Source organism: Bacillus rossius, chromosome 1, assembly GCF_032445375.1.
Source record: "Bacillus rossius redtenbacheri isolate Brsri chromosome 1, Brsri_v3, whole genome shotgun sequence".
Classification (NCBI taxonomy): Eukaryota; Metazoa; Arthropoda; class Insecta; order Phasmatodea; family Bacillidae; genus Bacillus; species Bacillus rossius.
The window spans coordinates 41,200,067-41,220,312 of record NC_086330.1 but is presented as its reverse complement, the minus strand read 5'-3'; the positions used below and the strand labels follow the sequence as shown (position 1 = coordinate 41,220,312).

The following is a 20,246-nucleotide window of genomic DNA, read 5'->3' as shown; positions in this document are numbered from 1 at the left end:
GTATTTTAAACCATATCACGCAGTAGGCACCAGAATTGCTTTTAAATCAACAAATTTTCAGTTAATTATAAAATTTTGTTCTCCTCATCCATGTTGAACGTAATTATAAAATAATGACCTGGAACGGGACCTACACCCTTAATCCTACAGCAAGGAGACGACCGTTTTAGAGACAGCCACTTACGGCTCAAAACCACTAATATTAATAGTTTTCTGTTTTCCTGAAAAAATGCAATCGTGATGTAATTAAGTTTTTAATATTATAATACTAATTAAATTTATGTTTGAAAATAATATCGTCTATAACTAAGAGCAAAACTTATTTCATTGTTTTGTTGTTTTGATACACCTGTACTGTTTAGTATGTGATAATTAAAGGTTATAAAATTGAAAGCTTTCAGGCAGTTCAAAGATAAAGGTAGGATTTTACATTGCAATGTAACTTCCAGCAGATTAAGATATCCTTGAATCACTTGCATACTTGCTTGATAGTCATGAATTTGAGTCATACAAGATGCTGGAATAAAAACATGAACTAGGACCCCATATGCAACGATAAAAATTAAAACTTTACTATCAATAATATACAAGTACATCAATGAAATATCGTCAGCCCACGTGGTCTAGTGACCAGCGTGTCTGACTGGGGGCTGGTATTTTAAGAACGAAAGAGCTGAGTTAGCTGGAGCGAGCTCTCTTATTTGCTGTAATGTGCGTTTGTAATGTGTATTTATGTGTGGAATAAAATCAATATAAATCTAAAAAATCTGGATGGTAAGCCAAAGGGTTCGGGTTTGATTCCCGGCGCGGGAGGTTTTTTTTTTCATTCCTTCTCCCTGGGTTCATGACTTGTTTCTAGTGTTGTAACTTTCACCGTCATCCCGCGGAAGGCAATGTTAGACCACGACGGGATCATCCTGACTTAGCAAGTGTAGGGACACACATCGGTAAAAACAACCCATCATTATCACATGTACGTGAAAAATACTCATACACGGAGCAGCTATAAGATTGGATATATACGATACACCTCCCGACTGACGCACACACGTGTAGTACTGGCATCCCTCACATAAAAAATATTGGTTTGTCTGTAAAGTCGGTTTACGGACGATAGTTTAACGTGACAACGTCATAACAAAACATTGATGAAATGATCGCATACTTTTATGAATAAAATTGAATCATTTTTATTGAATTATCACTATTTTGTATGGATACAAAGAAGGAGTGTAATTAAATCTACAATTTAATTGATAAATTTACTTTTATTTGCACTCATTAATTCAAATATGTTTATTACTTTAACGAAGAGATTATTATAACTATAACTTTTAAACATGTTTGCTATTTAACTTCTTCCAATCTGTGTTATCCTGTTAAGGATAGGACGATGATAGGAAAAGTAGGAAACGAATGGGAGTGTTTGAAGTTTAATGTGCCTCGAAAAAGTCAAATCGATGGTTGTTCCAATCGAGTGTAAGAGAGATAGATGCGGAGCAAGCGTACAATGAGCGCAACGGGACAAAGCGCAACGGGACAATGTGCGTAACTGGGCAATGAGTCATCCTTTTTCGTGCGTGCAGCCGGCGTTCATCGATTTATTAGCCGTTGTCACGACAAAAATATTACTGATATCATTTAGCTGATGTCAGCCAGAATAATGTTATGTAACTTTGATGTAGATGGTTTATGTCCCCCGCTCAGAAACTGCTGAGAGAGGCGGCTCAGCGGTCCCGGCAGGGTAATAAGTAGGGGCGGACAATCTGTAACGGCGACCCCCGTCCTTCGTCGCACCGCAATTTATTCTCAGCGCGGTGCGTTCACGAGGCGAGCGCGGGTGTTAAAACGCCCTGATGGATGGGGCAGTTGCTCAGGTGTTGTTTGAATTCAGCGGCGGGTCCATCCTCCCTCCCCACCAAACCCCTCTGGAGCGCAGGTCACGTGCTTCGCGTCGGAGCGCCCGCGGACAAACTGCCCGTCCTGCGTCGCGCTTCTCGCGGGCGGGAACTCTTGCAGAGTTCGGCGACCCCCTTCGCCCCTCCCCTAGGGTGTCTGGATTAACTACGCCGGTCCACGGGCGGTGACTTCAGCCATTTGTTCCCCGTAATAACGCGTGGGCTGCTCTCGCAAGCTGTCGCCGTGACATAGGCGCGTATCTCCCACAGTTTACGTAACATCAACTCTAGCAAACAAGAGTAAGTATATAGGTACTTTTTGTTGTAAATCTTATATACCATTGGTATTTTAAAAATATGTTTTGAAGTTTTTAAAAATAATGTTATATGATCAGTAATATAAATTATATTTTTGGTCAGTTTTAGTTAAAAAACATGTAAACTTATTTACATTATTTATTAGAAAATTATTTGTTTCTTTATTTTATATAAAAAAAATATATATCAACAGTTTTAACAAAACATTAAACTTTTTTGTTTTCGAAAACAAGGTAAAAATCACACTTTTCTGTTGCTCGTAAAGTGACATTGTCTTAACAAAGAAAATAATTTTTTTTAAAAAAAGATGATTTGGTGTTATTCATGGTGGTGGTGTAATAAAATCACTGGACGTTTAGCATTAATGAGGACTCGGGTTCTGATCTCGACTCGGCATTCCGATGCAGATTGTTCGTGGATTTTTTTTACATTACCTTAACACACATAGTTTTAGAATGGTTTCTAATTAAAGAACATTTTCGATATCATCCACAATCTCCTTCACTGTGCTGTTTTCTGTTCTGGTGTCTCATGAGCTATATGTTATAAAAGTAAAGACATTTAAATAAAATAATCCTGATCAAATCCCAGGTTATTTTGAAAAGGCTTCTTTAAGCAGAACGGATTTATATACATACATACATACATACACATTCTCGCCAATTCAAAATTTCATGTAGACAGTTGATTTTATTCAGATAGAAAACAAACAACGAAGCTAACATTAAAAAAAATACATATTGGACCTTCTATTACAAAGCTTCCGGGACGCAATGTTTATCGTTTGTCCATTCGGAACTTAAACAAACAAACTATCCGGTGTGCCGACTCTTGAGCGAGCCCCGTGTAGGCGTCTCAAGTGATAAACACTGCGTTTACAAGCGAACACCTGCCACACTGAGTGCTCCTGTGCCTTGTTGATACGCATAGCGAGAGCAAGAAGTCAGGTTGGAAATGGCACTCGTTTGAAATCGAAGAGCGTATTTGAATCACTGGATATCAACGGAACGCTAAAATCAACACAATGAAATAGCCGTTGCCAGGAGAAAAAAAAATAAAAAAAACATCATCAATGCTATTGCAAAATTTTCAAGAAGAAATGATTGATAATTGCTCTTTAAAAAAAGGGGGGGGGGGAGGGGGTGGTATCATGGGATTCTGTGGTGGTTTTTGAAAGTCTCTCGTAAACAGTAACTTTCCTCTTGTTTCAAAAGGTCAAGTGTGCAGACTCTCATCAAGATAGAAATAAAAATGTAGATTTGTTTAAGAAACCAACAAACAAACAAACGGAAAGTTTTCATTATGTTTATTGATGTTGTAAATATTTTAAAATTTGCCCCAAAAAACCCTTCTCACGTTATTCCTCTTTTCACTGTAGATACTGCTAAGAAAGTGCGTTTTTTAAGTTGTGTGAACTTTTATTACTATTAATAGTAATAGGTACCTATGCGATAGAAACATTCCGCGAGCTGGAGGAAATGAAGACACAAACAGACTGGTTGTAAGTGTCCTTGCAAATGACGTTCGTTGAGAGGATGCAAGCTGTTTTACACCAGTCCCCGATCCGTTATTTTTTTTTTCCTTTGCGTTATAAATCCTCATAAATTTTAAAATACGGGCCAGTGGACAAAAGCGCGCGTGCTGACCGCAAAAAAAATGTAATTAATACGAAAACATTCTAAAGCTGTCCTTTATCCCTCGTCAAAAGCTGTAAAAGACATTAATATTACGGTGTTAAAAAAAGCGCTTGTGCTGGCGTAGTTAAAAAAAAAAAATTGTATCTCGTGTGAGCTCTCTATTGTGGCCCTGCCTCTATTCACCTATTCACCTATTCACCTAGTCGGGATGCGGGCGCGCACGGCGGCCAAGAAATTTATAACACGAGATTACGAGAGCAAAACCTGGCCCGAAAGGGAACTAAAAAAGAACCCGAGTCCATTCAAAATTAACAATCTGCCGGGCAATTAATTTCATTACGTGAAGTGAAGTCTTGACTAAATTGGGTTAGCCAATTAAATGTCAAATGTTATTAAAAATAACTGTCTAAAGTCAGTAGAATTATTAACGCATACTTAAAAAATTAAAGTTAAGAATAAATAAATAAATTATACATTAATATACGCAACGTGTATCTCACATGTATTTCAATATGGAATTTTACAATTAATTTATCGAAGCTCAAGAATGATTTCAGAATCATTTGTCACATAAATTTAATTTAATCGCAAAATTAATGCTTTCTGAATTTATTTTGAAAATAAGACAAGAATAATTGATCAACAGAAATCTAATATCGGAAATTTTTTGAATTACTGTTAGTAATAAAAAATGAGTAGAATAAAATCAACATTTATTTTTATTTGAAAAAAAAAAAAATTATTTAATCCTGTAATTATCATACTGTCCAAATTCTGGAAAGTCAGGGAAAATTCAGGGAATTTGCTTTAAAACATGAAAAAGTAATTTAATTCCTGCTCCGGTATGTCATAACCCAGACTTTTAACTCATTTTTTTTTCCAAATAGTGTTTTAGTGCATAATCATTCATATTGTAAAATGGCATATGTGAGGTTCTTTTTGAACTAGTACAGAATAGGGATAAAAGAAACTTGATTGTATTTATTTCTTCAGAAAGTTAAACACTTTTTAAAAATTGGCCCGGGAAATTGGTGTTTTTGGCCATAGAAAGTCACAGAAAAATACGGTTAAATTTTTCCACAAATTGGTTTATACTCCCTATGAAATATATTATGAACAAACACAATGTCTTTATTTTACCATGTAACTTATTGTGACTGTAACGTTATTGTTACTGCAACTGGGTTGGGTAGGGGTGACAACCGACAGAAAGTTGAATTTTCATTCCTTGATATTTTATTGCCATCGTTCTTAAGAATACAAGACAGATTTTCATGTTTAACTTAATGATAAAATACTTTGCAACAAAGGTGGTTTGAAAAAATAAAGGTTATGGAACATTTCACATATTGGTTTATACGTTCGTAGAACAATTCTGGCCAGGGGTAAGAGAATGAGTGAAATGAATGAAAATTCGATATCAAAAAGATAGGCGAAAATTTTTTTTTATTCAGTTTCACCTTTAGTATATGCACCTTTTAATAAACTTAAAGAAAATTTTAGAACTTTATTGGAAAGTATCCAAACACATGGCAGATTCCTCGATTAAAATTTGTTTTTAATGTATTTGAGTAATATATGTTGGCACACGCTGTCACGATACAGTGGGTTCCTCAGAAGCGCCTCCTCCCCCAAAACCTCTGGCATTCGGTCGCTGCTGCACTCGCGTCACTGCGTCCCTCGCCATCTCTGACGACCTCGTTGCCAGGGAACATAGACGGATGTCCGTACGGCGCGGGGCGACTGAAATGCTGCCCCTTGGAAGGGCAGCCCTTCAGGATTTTTCTGAGAGTGGTGTTTTTGAAAGGTTGTCTGAATTGTTGCCCCTTAGAAGGGCAACCCATCAGGATTTTTCTGACAGTAGTGTTTTGGAAAGGTTGTCTGAATTGTTGCCCCTACGCCGTGAAAAGTCCACGTGTGCCGCGGCTGCTGTCACCACGACGTTTCCCGTGGTAACTTTTCTCGGACACGAGTGTCAAGGACGTATCATCATTATCATCATCATCACATTTTGTTAAATAATTATTAGTTTAGAATTTCTCCAACCAATAAAGTCTAAAGAAGGCCTGTTATTAGAGACCCGGAAATTTCGCGGATTAACTTGATCGCTTAGGTAGACTGCAAACATGCAAACCTTTGCATTGGTCTGGTGATTTGATCACAATTGGTTTGGACACTTCCCTCTACGACTGTGGGCCAGCCAGCTGCTAGCTAGCAGAAGAGTGGCCGAATCACATCGACCAACTCCAAATAAGGGGATGTTCTGCTTTTAAGAAATTAGCCAATGGGAAAGGAAACGTGAGTGGAGTACATTATGGACTACAAATTTCAGCCTGACAAGAAATGAATTCGCGAAATTTCCATACCTATCATGAACGTGACCCTGAAATTGCCGTTCAACCTCGCGGTAACGCTTGTCCACACTGACGGAAGAAAGTAGCCGTTGGAAACACGTGATTTTTTTTTTCTCGGCAACCCTACGAGGCTGCTAACATACGGACAGAACCCCAGCTGGGCTAGGGGTACCATCTAATAGTTCCGGCAAGAAACAGACCCGCTGTAAATCACAGGGCGTGGTCCCGCCGCCGCCGCAGCCCTGGGGTTCCCCCTGGCTGTTGCTCGGTAAGCCGATTACAGCACTGTTTGGCTAATCCGTCCCCTGACATTTTTCTCGGTGGTCCAAGAGTCGGATCGACAAAACCTCGGAGTTGCACGTTTCCGAGATGACCCAAAGCCTGAATAATATTACTTAAAATAAAAAAAAATAAATAAATAAAGTGAGCGTGTCCTTCAGTACTGGCCAGAGATGTGTGACATCTAAACTCGGTTTCGAGCAAAATAATGTGTTCTCGTGTTACAATTACACTTGTGGTATGAAACTTTGACACGAAATTTAATATAATGCCGAGCATTATAAATATTTACGCAAATTGTGTTTTCAGCCACATTTCTTGACGCGAATCTTGCAGGAGCAGCTACGTCGACTATTGAATCATTTGGTAGACATGCATTTTAAACTAAATAATGAAACGGCTCTGATAAAAACGAAAAAAACTTGAAAAAAATACTGAACCCTGTCTTTGGACCTGATTTTCAACAATGAATGTTTTTAAAAAAACACTGCCCATCTTGTTAAAATTCACAAACCGTTAATATTAAAGAGTTTCCCGTTGCATTTCTGAACTTAGAATTTTTCACATAACGCCACAGATGGCAGCACCGTGGTTACAAATTTCCGTTCCATTCACGAAATTACTCGTACCAAATGCCACATACCGTGAGCTTAGGTGTTACACATAAAAAAATGCATGACAATTTCTAGCGGCCACTGTTATCGTAATTACACCTAACAGAACTCTTCTCCGCACTTCACTAGCTCCCATTCAAAGACATGTTTCCGTTTGCCTTAGAGAGTAGGAGGCAGGCAAAGTGATGGAATCATCTCCAGGCATTAACTCATAGATAGCATGGTGTTAAATAATTTCACCATACATTTAAATATAATATTGTTTATCTTGGCAACTTTTGGAAACTTACAGATATTAAAATTACATTTAGAACAACAATTAAAATTTTATTTTGTATCCCATTGCAACAGTATTTTATTGTTAGAAAATTTTAAGTTTAGTGTAAATAATGAACTAAATTGTACAGATATCATTCCAATAATGAATATTGAATTTTAGAAGTATTTTAAATTGTAAGTTGATAAAGTCCCCGAAGTTTATTCGCATTTATATCCTTACAAGAATTGATCATTGACTAAATCAATTTCGATGCATTTTAAAACAGAAACATACTATGTTTTTAAGTATCCAAACAATATGATATTAAGCAGAAAATTAAAAAAAAAATATTTTGGCTTAGTAAAGCAAAGAAAATCTTTTGATTAACACCTGATGTTCAAGATAATAGCAATTTTATCACTTTTTTTGCCTTTTTATTCAATGAATCGTAATCCAAATGTGTCTTTCAATTACAAAAAAAAAAATATAAAAGTAGACAGTCTGATGGTTAAAACATATTATCAACATTTCATGATCGGCAAATGCGAAACAAGAGGGGAACAACTGATAATTGAAAAATAATTACGAAAAAATAAAATAAATTGTTTTACGATTAAACTTAATTAATTTGCATTGAAGCGCCTATCTATTAAAACTACTGTGTTTCATGATCCGATGAATATAAAATGTGGTTAGAAACCTTTAATAAATTTTAACTGAAAATTTATTGTGCTTAATAAATATTGTTCTATGTTCTATAAAAACATTAAATATCGTTAATATATATATATATATCTTTATATATATATATACATATATTTCTTGTGTGCGTGTGTATGTCACTGAACTCCTCCTAGACGGCTGGACCGATTTTGATGAAATTTGTTGTGTGAGTTCACGGGGATTCGAGGATGGTTTAGATTCACAATTGGATATTTTATCTCGATTCTGAGTTAAGAAAAAACTAAAAAAAACACGCTTTAAAAGCAAAAAAACTAAGCATTGTTGATAATTAGCCTCCATGGCAACGGGCTTTTGCATTGTTGTTGCCTTCTGCGTAACCATGGGAAAGGTTTTTGGTAACGGCAGTGGCGTGCCCAAGAGGAGGGGTATGTATAATGAGAAGATACAAAATGTCCAGCGTAGAAATACTTACCGCCATATCCATATCTCACAAAAAGTACATTTGGGCAGGACAATGTCTGTCGGGTCCGCTAGAAAGATATATAGATATATATATATATGTAGAAAGATAGATAGAGTTATAGAGATATACATAGAGGGATAGAGAATTAGAGAGATAAAGAGAGATGCTTAGTATAAGTTTAAAAAATTGATTGAGGCATTGCAACGCATGCCGGGCATTATCTAGTATATATATATATATATATATATATATATATATATATATACATACATATATATATATATATATATAATAGTTGCCTGGTTATTAAGGAATACTTTTCTCCCGTTGAAAGTGTTTCAAAAGAGTAACAGTGCTAGTGATTTGAAGACATTTTCGACTCGGCCATCTCTCACTCGCGATCGCGCAGCCCACACGGCAGCCCGTGACGCGCAATTGGAGCCGACCCTGTGATGAATGCGCTTCAATCTCAACCTGAGTTCCAATCCCGCGCTCGTCCTCAGGTGCCGGTTCTGCGGTCGCGTTACGGGATTTGATTACACGCGGCGCGCCGAGAGACGAACCACGATTTTCGTTTCATTTCCCCGCTTGGGGGAGAGGGTGGGGTGAAGTTAAGTGGGAATTTGTGGTGCCCGGTTGGTGGGGAGGGTTGGGGGGTATGAAGCAGCCTTCGAAGTTTTATATCTGCCGCCCCTCGCGCGTGGTTGCAATTGATGGAGGGTCGGTGAAGGGGTGTCGGAGGGGTAAAGGGATGTGAGAGAGAAAGAAATTGCGTGGAGGAATTAACATCCACGCAAACTCCACCCATCCCTCCCCGAGCGGTATTTTTGAGGCTGGTCGAGATAACTATGGTGCACCAAGGTGGTTATCGTTCACTACTTCTGCCCCCCCCCCCCCCCTCAGCCAAGCTACAAATTTAACCCGACCGGTCGGCGTGCGATGGAGAAACACCAAATTAATTTACGCTGACCCGGTTAACTTGGCCGGGCATCTGCCAGGACCAGTTGGGATACGAGGAGAAGTGGGGCGAGTTTGGGGGTTGAACTTAACTCACTCTCAAAACCACCCCCCTCCTTCTCCTCACCCTACTCCCGTTTCCTTCCCTCACGATCAACTCCACCCCCGCTTCCTTCTTAACCAACACACGCTTCATGCGCCAGCCCCAAGGCGCTGACCAGTGCGCCAACTTAGGAATAATATTTCCCTCATTTCGTTTCTCAACTTTCCGTAATTACTGCGGGGGGAAGAACTCGGGAGTTTCCCTTACGACTTTGCCATTGAAAATAATTCGAAAAAATAAAAATGCAGCACATTGGCGTGGATCCCTTGTAGAGGGAGGGGGGAGGGAATGCCCCCCCCCCCTCCCTGGAGTGAATATTCCCCTCTATGTGGGGGCCCGCTGGCCTTATTGCGCTTGCAAAATTGTGACTGTGAAATAAGGTGTTGATATACACATTAATGTCAAAACTATATTTAATGGGAACATTTTTGTTATTATTTAAATTTTTTGACATGATGTAAGTTTTTGGACATACGCCATTGCTAAGAACTTTTTCTGTTGAAGAAAAACTAATAAATAAAATAAATAAATAAAAATACCCAAAAAAGACAAAAAAACACACAAAATAAAGCAAACAATTGCTGTTGTCAACAAGGATATGAACACCACAAATTATTCCGATATATATCGTTATTTTAAAGATAACCTTAAATTTTTTAGTACTTATTGCATGCATATAGGTAAAAATAATGGCCGTATACAGCATACAAGTACCATATCCGGAGATGGCGTGTCGGTTAAACCCACATGCAAGACTCTCAGACCGAAAATGGACAACCCCCCCCCCCCCTTCTCAACAACGAATTGACGCGGCCATCCCCTCTTGCGAATCCTATAGATTTGCGCCCCTGATGCAACGCATTCCATTTCATGTTGTTTAAAATAAGATCTGGGATTATCATCTCGTTGGTTGTGAGGTCCAGTTGCGCCGGCAGCAAATGAAGACACGGATCACGATTATTGGAAAAGAAAACATCAACGGCCGATAATAAGTAACCACAGGCACAGTTCTCCTGGAAGCGCATAAAACCTTTTTTAATTCATTCGATTCATTTATAAATTTAAAGTAATCATATTAAATTTTATGAGGCTGGTTTGAAAAGGAAATTTTGCAAAATCAATGTTTACCCTACTTTTGGCTGGCTATATAATAGCTTTATATATACACATATATATTCATAATGCTATTGCAGGCAACCTTTGATTTTCCCTTATTGTTTTCGTGCATGTGCATAGGTAACTATCACAAAAAAAGCCACGACAAGTCTCCGTAGGTGATAAATGTTAAAAGAAAACATTTTCTGACGGTAATGCATGAAAACTGAAGGTTAGAAACAACCTCGTTTAGTTTCCAATTGTGGTATATAATGTATGGCATTCTAATTTTAAAAGTTTTAGGTTTCACAAACTTGGAAGCAACTGTTTTCTCTGGGGAGATTTCTATTTAATTTCATATAGGTATACATAAACTACTCGAAATAGCGTGTGGACATTTGAAACGCTTATTTCTTTCAAATACAATAAATGGTTCTAATGTCGTTCTTCAAAAATATTACTGGTCCTTACAAATGAATATATATATTTTTTAAATTTTCATAACTTTAAATAAAAATCAAAACAATTTTTCTAGAAATCAAAACCTCTCATGGCATTATCCCGCTATAAAATTATGAAAATAATTACATTTCTAGTCATATCGTTAAGGACGAAAGTGGGCACTAATTCGGAAGTTATATACTTGAAATTATAAATAAATATTAAATATAAGGGTGTGCATTAGTATGGTGTTGTTTCCCATTATATATACATTTTAGTTAAAATTACAAGTGATTTTAAAGATTCATGGTTTTTGGATTTGTTACTCTTCGTTGCAGATGAAGAAGCTAAAGGTATTATCCAATTGCAAGGAAAAAGTATATATCAAAACTTAGGATTTTTTAGGTAATCCTTACGAAGTTTAGGGTATGTAAACTTGAAAGATGCTATGTAAAACATTATTCTGAAGCACTGGCGATCCAGGGCGAAAATCTTCGTACTTGATCTCATATTCCTGAAGTTACACTTCCTAATGGGGAAAAAAAAATCTGCGATAGCGTATCGGTGAAGAAAATTTTCAGAGAAGGATATTCGTAAGATTTTCACCGTGCCGAAGCCCAGGGAATTACAAGGAGATCTCCCGAGGATACAGTATAAGAGCCGAACTACGAACTTCCGGGAAAACAATTTTCCAAAATTCCAGAGACCAATTCCGGCGAAGCTGTTGGTTTTATGGGAAAAGGGATGAGGAAGGGGGAAGGGAAAGTGAAGTTTTATGAGTCCCTGGCAACCAGCTGGATCGCGAAAGGGACTCATGCCGGCGTTGCGCGCTTTGAGGCTTAGCTCATATCCGGCAGGGCTGCTGGCGGGACCGCCGTGCGGCGAATCACGTGCGAGGGGGACTTTAATCGGGGAATGAACCGTGTTTTAATCTGTTGTAGGCGGGACCAGGCTCAATGATGTATGTTCAGATCCCGTCTCCTCTCGCAAGTCTTCGTCCCGGACCGCCCTTCAGTAATCCACCGGTGACGGAGGGAACAGCAAAAACAGATGAGAAACTTGTCCCGTGCACCGAGAGGATTTTCGAGTGCATTACTGGCTTTGCGCGATGTTATGAGTTTCTTCTGCCACGTAATTATTTTGTAGGTAAGAGAAGAGGCAATTTGGGCCATTTTTGTTTCGATTTTATTTCAACAAGATAAACAACTTTGTTATAAGAATCCGCTTCTTGGAATCGATCTAGACAAATTTCAGAATCGGAATTTTTTATAAATAGACACGTGAAATAAAGTTAGTTTCATGGAAATTAAGTAATTCCTTAACTTCACTAAATTTGTAATTTTATTACAAATATTCGACGTGAACTCCCGTATGCTATAACGCGTATGCATTTGAAGCAGGTTTCCTTTGTTTTTATCAACGTGTCATATTATACTTCAGAATACTGAAAGAAAAGTATGTAATTGCATTTTATATTCTCAACAGCAATAATTTTCAGCGGTAACATTTTGCTCAGCACAAGGATTTCTGTTTATTTTATATATATATATATATATATATATATATATATATAGAATATTTTAAGATAATTCAAGTTAGCAGGATGAATTCCCATAGCTCAAAGTAAAATTTTAGGTTATTACTAAAGTAAATTTTACACTAAGCTCAATATTTTTAAAGTATCTTACCCAAGGGCTTTAACTTGAAGGTATACTTCTAACGAAACAAAAATGTATCACATTTATTAAAATGATTGAGAAATAGAGTTTATGAGTTTTGAATTTAGTTAAGAAGTTTTTCACTAAAGTTATACTCTAGTAATTTATAAGAAGTATACAGAAAAATGTATCTGGAAGCAAAAGCTAAAAAAAGTTGATCATATGGGGATGTGAATTAACTTTCCGGGAATATTTCCCGTATGTAGTTATATGGTTTTAAATTTAATTTTGAAATTGAAGTTCAGATAGCTTCAAACCAAATGGCGATCACTTATCAGCCATACTGCACTGCGCAAAATTCAAGTAATAATTTAAAACCAAAAGTTTTTTGATTTTGTGAATTATTTAACGTATGCAATCAAAATGCAAGGAATAAATTGACCACAATAAAAAGAATCGCACAATAAAATTTGTATAAAATGTTTAAAAATTCTTAATTTTATTTTTAAAATGTAAGATAAAAAAATCAGACTATGTGATTTTATTTCAGTAATATGTGTTTGCAACCAATTTAAATTATTTCGCATTTTTTAAGTATCTTATAAAACTGTTTTCATCAGTTCATTAAAACAACTAGCAACGAAACGAAGTCGATCTCATATAGCCGTAAGAGGTCGTAGTTAAAAACATAATATAGTCAAGTGGACCTACAAAAAACATGTTTGAGAAAAACGTAATATGATATCATGAACATTTAACGATCAAAGCTTCATGAAAGAAATAGAATATTAATTTAAAATCAAGGCAAATATATTCACGAAACAGGAAGCTCAAAGCTTTGGACAGATTCAATCAGTCGTTTTCGATTTATTTGAGGATGTTCTGGATGTGAAAATAAGGTTTATAAAAGCCGTACTACTGTTAATATAGTTTAATTTAATTTTTGGGTGTTGACAAAATAAAAAAAAATATAAAATAATTTCACCAGAAAGTTAAAAAAGTAGTTTTTTTTTCCTAGCTCAGAAACCATTCAGTACATAGCACGTTTAATAAAAAAATGTAGTGTGTATTCTTTAAAACTGATGCACTGCGTTTACAAATTCACTGATACTGAACTGGTTACAACATGAGACAAGGCCCGCATGCCATAGTTTGAAACTATTTTTCAAAATGCTTTTTTATTCCTTTTATTCCTAGTGTGCTTCGCAGCACACTAATACACAGTCACGGCTCAATAAAGTGTCACTTATATTAAAAGTTAATGGAGAAATATTCCATAAGTTAAATAACTCGTATACTGGACGTAACACACCTGTATACAATCGAGTGCGTTAAAGCTGCTAATTTGTTGCGGTATGGCCAAGACAAGTTTTCTATAAAATTATAAATTATTATTTTTAATTAATTTAGACAGTAGTTTATTATTTCCAGAATAAATCTGTCCAACAAGAAATAGTTGTTCAGTCAACTAAAATTAAAAAAAAAACTTTAAATATTTTAATTGGTATAACAGAATCTGAGGCCAAACATGATATTTCATAGAAAGCATCCTTTTTTTAAAATGTTATTTAATCAATAAATTTTTTTTACAAGGAATGGTTCCAGTGTTACAGGGCAAGGAGAAATAATTTGTAACATGTTGGCGAAATATACGGGTAAGCACAATAATTCAATGTTTATTTTGTCACCGAACGAATCCGCGAAAACATGTATAATCATGTCACACACTCTGACGCGACAGCGCCGGGTTTCGAGACTGCATTCAGAGCCTTGGCTGGGGACAGCGTTGTTTCGCGATGCGAGGTATTTACTAAAATAATAGTTCTAGATTCTGTCTGCTCTCGTAGATTTTAGATTAAACTTGAGCACAGAGTAGTTATTTCAGGCTATAATCACACCACAGATGCATTCTCGTGGGCCAAGTTAACGAGCGTAAAATCATTATGTAACCTATATTAAAGGTAATAAGTAACAAAAGACTCTTAGCTCATGACGTGAACTGAGTTTTATGAAATTTTCAAAGCAATTATTTTCACAGTCGAAATAAAATTGCATTAGTGTTGGTATTATTAGATACACAATTAAGAAAAATAAACAACAGTTACCAGGCTAACTAACTGTAGCCAAACTGTTATGCGAATTCAGATCTTCTAAATTTCCCTAGTTGATCTTCGTTTCGTGCATTGGAAGAAATTTGCCTATTAAGAATGACCTTAGAAATGGGAAGGAAATATGAATGTTTTATAAAACTGAGGGTTCATGAATCGTCGAACATTTTCAATTATTATTTTAGAAGACGAACTGTTGTTGTGTCGAAGCATTAAAATGTACAAGAAACATTTAGTCCCAGGATTTTTTATTGGTAGAGATTTTCGCATTTAGATGACTCAGCAGTTTCCTACAGTCATCTGACAGAGGCTGGAAACACAGTTTTTGTTTACATATATAATGATTTTACTATTTAAACTCTCTGAATTTGATACACATAGTGGAAAATATTCTATATCAGACGTATTTGACTACAAATTGGTCCAAATGCTCCTGTCAGGAAAACAATTCTTATAATTTTAGTGACAATAAGTTCAACAATTTTGCACAAATTAACAATAATATTACTTTGATTACACTGATTTTGCAAAAAAAATTTAAGAACCAAAGGCAGTGATCCTCAGTGATGTGCGCTGATGCAAATGAATTGTTTAAGGGGTTAGTGTGTCTGCTTGATGTGTCTCCACTGTAATCAGGGCTCATGCCGGGAGACTCAAGTCGTTTCGTTTGCATGCGGGAAAGAGAGGGATGGGTCGGGAAGGGGGGGGGGGGGGGGTGGCACGCTCGCAAGCCACTGGCACTCCTGGCTCCTCTTCTCGCCGGCTTCTTCGGGTTCGCTTCCAAGTGGATTCTGGGCGAAGGAGTGAGAAGGGAGACGGCGGCGTGAAATTGCTTCGCGCTCGTGATTAAACCGGCCACCGTGGCGAGGCGTGAATCACCGCCCCCCAAGCGCGCCCCGACCCCCCCTTTTCCCTTTCCCTTTCCCAGCATCCACACAGCGGCGAGCGCCCCCTATCGCCGTGACCAGGTACTAGGGTTCCCTGTCCCGAGACTCCCGGGAATTCCCGGTACTTTCGATGTAATAAAATAACCGGGTTGTTTAAAATGATTCCCGGTTCTTTCGAAACTTTCGGGAATCGAGATCGAATGCAAAAAAATGTCTTTTTTATTGCTCGTTAAAGTTACTTTCATTCGCTTCTCTCCTCTGACGAGGCGATCCTTGCGGGCGGGGTGAGGGGAGTGGGTCAGTCGCGCTCCTCAGTGGTCAGTCCGTGTTCGTTAGGAAACTTAGAGCCCTAATTTTACCTACCCATGTTCGAAATACATGTAAGAATAACTCTTTTTTATTCAATCAACTCGGGTTTAACTTGCTTGATCATATGTTACGTTAAGTAAAGTGACCGATAAGCACATAAGAGGAAGAAAATATTATAATTTAAATAACTTAAGAGAAAACAAGATATTTATTTGTTGAAATCGTAGGGTATGTTTATGAACCATCCAATTGACAAAATATAATAGATCTAAATAAAAAATTAATTTAGTTAAGTAAATGAAAATATGTTTATTATGGCTTTATTTACAACACATAATCAACTGAAAACAGTCTAAAAATACTACATTTTTTATCTTAAAATAATTCAACACATAAATTATCCTAACTTTCAAGTTCTTCCAATAAAAATATCAAAATAAAACATATTTTTTCATAAATTAAAAGGTTAACCCACAAAGTAAACATAGGTAATATGCTATGTTTTCAGAAGTGCCATTTGAGGGAGGGATTCTATTACCAGCATGCCTTGAGATATCAGTTAAACTGATTGCAGTGCTTATTTAGGAGCGACAGAATGGGTTTACTTCAGGAGAAATGGGTATACCTCCAAGAATGAAAACAGGCCCAAGGGCACAATCCACTGAGCTTCGTTCATGGGTCACATTGGTTACAGGCCAAGTTGTCTGACTGCCACACATCACACGTATTTATTTCGATCGCTGGAACATTAAAATATTTACACAATGACACCTCTGAATAATGTTTTCAAAAAAAAATTAATAAAATTTTTGCAGAAAGTAAGTTTCGAAAATGAAAGTGCTGCATTACTGTCATTCGTGTCCCCCCCCCCCCATTCCTCCTAGAAACCACGCCAGTTAGCAAGTGGTCATTACTCTCACTGGAAAACCTGTGGCACATTAATATTTCACTAGGGTTTTTAATTTTTGCGCGCAACGGCCGCAGTATTGGCGAGTGTCACGTCCGGCGGGTGATTCATTGTATCGGGCTGCAGCTGCGCCAAAACCACGGGGGGTGGAGGGGGGTATTAGCGAGCGGCAATTATCGAGCAACCATCTCTGACGAGGTAGCCAGGTTGCCGGCCCCCCTGTAGGTACAAGATTGATGTTACTGGGGGGTGGGGGAGGGAGGGTTCGGAAGGAAAGATCTGTCTATGACCGGTTGTTGTATCTTCATAACGAAGTATAACGATAGCCAATGTCACCAAACTGTCAGATCAACAGGACAATTTGTGCTAAATCAATCGCACAGTTAGCCTACATGAAGCTTATCACTTCGATTCTACTTCACTCATATTACAAAACATAACATTTTTACTTATATCCAACTTTCTACAAAGCTGAAATTTCTGATATGTATAGGGCCACTTCCAAACATATAAAATATGAACATTACACGATTATTTAGATATAAAAATTCATGTTTCATTTTTTAAAAATGTTTGTTGTATGATATTTTATTAAAAACATATATTTCATTTCATTGCTTATTCAAATTATAGTAAACTAAGATAATGTGAGTACTTAGGCATGTGTTGTATAAACATGCATTTCATTGTTCATTCATAAATGTAACACATTAAAAAAATTTCATTTGGGTCAGTAGGTATTGCAAGACACAAAAATAAGGGTGTAGGTGTTGAATATGTTACATTGGTACCCGAAATTTATTCCTAATGCACGAAATCGATCCCAAACTCTTAGATTAGTGACCGCAAGTCCCTATTTTCAGGGAATGAATTTTGGAGTCTTATATGTGACCTATCTATTACCCAAACTTCTGCACATGCGCAGAGCTCCCTTTTTAATTTATTTCGTCCAGACGGTGGATCCACGCGCCATTAACTCGTATGTGTTTACTTTCGTCACCATCAGGGGAACACCAAGCATACCAGTGTGACAAATGAAATTTTAAAAAACTATCCTGAATTAATAAACTTTATTGGTCAAAATAAGAAATAATCGCAACTTAAAAGTATTTGAGAACATCAGAAAGGGGATTCTATTTTGGTGCGATGGTGCTGCTATCTCTAGGATTTATGCTGTATAAGAATTGTACCGGTGGATGCGAAATGTCCACTAGAATATGTTGGAACTAGTTTCTAGCCTCGCTCAGGGCATCGTTTATTAAAACGTTTGCCGATCTGTTCCTTTACTGGGATTCGGTTATGACATATGGGCTCGCCAGTTAGGTTATGGTTGTATCCCAACAAGGTAGTGCTTTTTCGCAACCTTAGCCTTTTCCTATAAATAAAAATATATATTTTCACTAAATAACAAATATGTGAATTGTTAAAATATATGTCAAATATAAAAAATTAAATATATATTAAATTGCTGTATTTGAACTGAAAGGATACCTACTCCATTTATTAAAAAAAAATTATTCTGACAGCGACTAAACTCCTATGTTTCAAAGGAAATTTTTATTTGTTAAAATATTTGAAAATTATTTTAACATTTAAAGGTTTTTTAAAATAATCTTCTAATTAAATTAGGATCTTTAATAGTGAAAAACATTTTTTTGGAGAATTCTCAGACTTATATAAATGTGTTATTTTGTTTTATTTTAAAGAAAATATATATTTTATTAAATTTATTTTTATTCACTCTTCTGAAATCTAAAAATGAAATTTGTTTGAGTTTGTTCACTAGGTTGTAGGCCAAACAAACAATGATTAACGATCTTAATTCTACACTGTGGTTAATGGTACAGGGGAGAGGGAAATGTATCAGTCTAATATGACATACGAGAACTCCCAAAACGACCAGTGACAGTCGATCATCGTAAACCCGAAATGGCGGTTGCGATTTCTCTGCCTGTTTTTTTTTTCTCGCCCAACCCTAGCATCCATTGGCCTGCTACATCTCCCATCCCCTCATCCTCTTTCCTTTCACAACCCCTTTCGCGATCTCGCCACTCGCAGCCGTGGAAATTTCCAGGTCGGTCCGCGATATTATTGGAGCGATCGTGCATTGAAGTGTTAGGCCCCGGGATGAGGACGGGGGGAAATGGTGGAGAGAGAAAGAGGAGGGAAAACAGAGAACACACACCCCGGGCAACCCCTGTGGGGGATGAGTATGGAGGAAGTATAGAGAGGAGTGGTGCGGTGGTCGGTGATGAATACGGACAACTCTCTTCCTCCATCCCTCCCCCTTGTCAACCGGACACGCCGACACACATTTCGCGCGCCGCTTTTGTCGCGTCACGTCGTTACCACAGGCACGCTACCCCTCCTCCCCTCCCCGTAACCGGTCGCCATCATTCCGGCCGTGATATCTTGTGGAAAAGAGACACCGGTCGGCGGGTGGTTGCGGGACTGTGGAAGCGCCCCGGGGTGAAGGGAAAGGTAAAACGCTCTGATGGTTTGGACGGGGAGGAAGGGATGGAATCACAGTTTTGTTTCGCGATCGAATGTGTAGAGTGCGTCGGTCCGCCCCCACCCCGGGCAATCCCTGCGTCGTTCCAGAAGAGGGGTGCGGGGGTTCCAGGTCACAACATTCTCTGTCCGTCCACTCCCCTCGTCCACTCGTGCGTTCTCCCTACCGTCCGGAACAGTCGCATCCGACGCTCTGGGGCCTGCCCCAAGGGTTAACAAGGGACTTCAAGGTACATGGTAGCAGAGAGGAGGCAGAGTTGGGGCACTACCGGTCCTTGCGCTGTGAACTCGCCTTCCGCCCGTGCGCGCACGCGCAGTGAGCCCAGGAAACTCAGCGTCGTTCAGAAAGCTTGAGAGAGCAACAAAAGTGATCGCGAATCATTTAGCGTTCTCTAATACCTGGTAATAGTAGTTGTGAGATTAATTTAAACATTTCCTTAGCCCTGCTTGAAATCGCGTTTTTTTTATCAAAGTGTTATACGTGACTTTGAATGTAAACTTGTAGTGTACGCTAATGTGAAAGATAAGCGAAGCACCAGAAAATCTATGTTAAAAGTGAGCAAAGAAATGTTTCCTCTTCACTAAATTTTTAATGTAATGGAACATAGTTCTAATTTCAATGTTATATATGTATGTTCACCTAATACCGTATGGCAGATAAAGTAAGAAATAATAAAAAAAACCTAACACACCCATGTTCGAAATAGTACTCTGACATACAATTTCAAAACTGAAAATTAAAAAAAACGAGGCTAGAAATGCTT

The 20,246-nt window shown here is 37.6% G+C and overlaps 1 protein-coding gene across 1 annotated transcript in view; it reads right to left on the bottom strand.

Moving 5' to 3' along the window:
• The window catches only part of LOC134546245 (hemicentin-1), a 505,078-nt gene that overhangs the window by 395,708 nt on the left and 89,124 nt on the right, over positions 1–20,246 (bottom strand). The window lies entirely within an intron of this gene.